Source organism: Phytophthora parasitica, assembly GCF_000247585.1.
Source record: "Phytophthora parasitica INRA-310 unplaced genomic scaffold supercont2.22, whole genome shotgun sequence".
NCBI lineage: Eukaryota > Oomycota > Peronosporomycetes > Peronosporales > Peronosporaceae > Phytophthora > Phytophthora nicotianae.
Genome location: NW_008649008.1, coordinates 72,212 through 73,155, shown reverse-complemented (window position 1 = coordinate 73,155; position 944 = coordinate 72,212).

Sequence of the window (944 nt, the reverse complement as noted above, 5' to 3'; positions counted from 1 at the left end):
GTTAACAGTAAAACGTTCGTTTCAGTAGTGAACGTACCAGCATTGTAACGTGTTTTTTTTACATTTAAACACACGTTACAAGACAAAACGTTTTTATTTTTAATTCTTTTTAAGCTTGAAGATAAAAAAAATCGTTTTGTCTTTAAAAAGAATAAATCCGGACCAGGGATTCTGAAGGTTGGTTTTACAAAATCAAGTAACTCAGACTGTGTCATTACATGTTATGTAACAGGTTAGGTCACTAGTTCACTTTAGTGTCATATCATCTTAGACAGGGCATTGATTAAATAGAGGGGCTCCGACAACCAGCCATGCTGGAGGTTGGCGTATCGTCGGGGAGAGACCACCTTTTGAATCCTCCCCGGCAGCCCCAAGCACCTTTCTCCCTTCTTCCTCTTCCCACAAAGGGCCACTTTGATATAAGCACTCTCCGGTAGCGTGAAACTCACAAATCCAAAGCCTCGATCTAATTTGAAGGTTCAATCGTTCGATTGCGTGCAGCTTGTCCATCGCGTTTCGCATTTTTCGTAGACAAACGAATTCTAAATTCGGTCAAATAACTAAAAAGGCACTCAATTTGATAAAAATGAACTCTATTATGCAACAGTGATACATACCGGTACTGTATATGTACCCATAAGTTCAATGAAACATTGGTTTTAAACTGATAACATATATTGTGTTTCAGGTAATACTAAACAATTTACAGTTTACTTGACACCCTTCAGTTGTCCTCGGCACAGAATTGAGTCCTGCCATTTCGAGACATGCCTTACTTGTCGATGGCAAGTTGTAGAATTGCAGATTACTAGTTGCGATTGTAAACCAGGAATCTTCCGTGCGCAAACACGGCTCAAATCCGCAGGATACACCCATTTGTCCGGCTCACTCCACTGCGATCATCTGCGGCTTCCTAGCAACCCAGCAGCCATTCCACTCCCGGT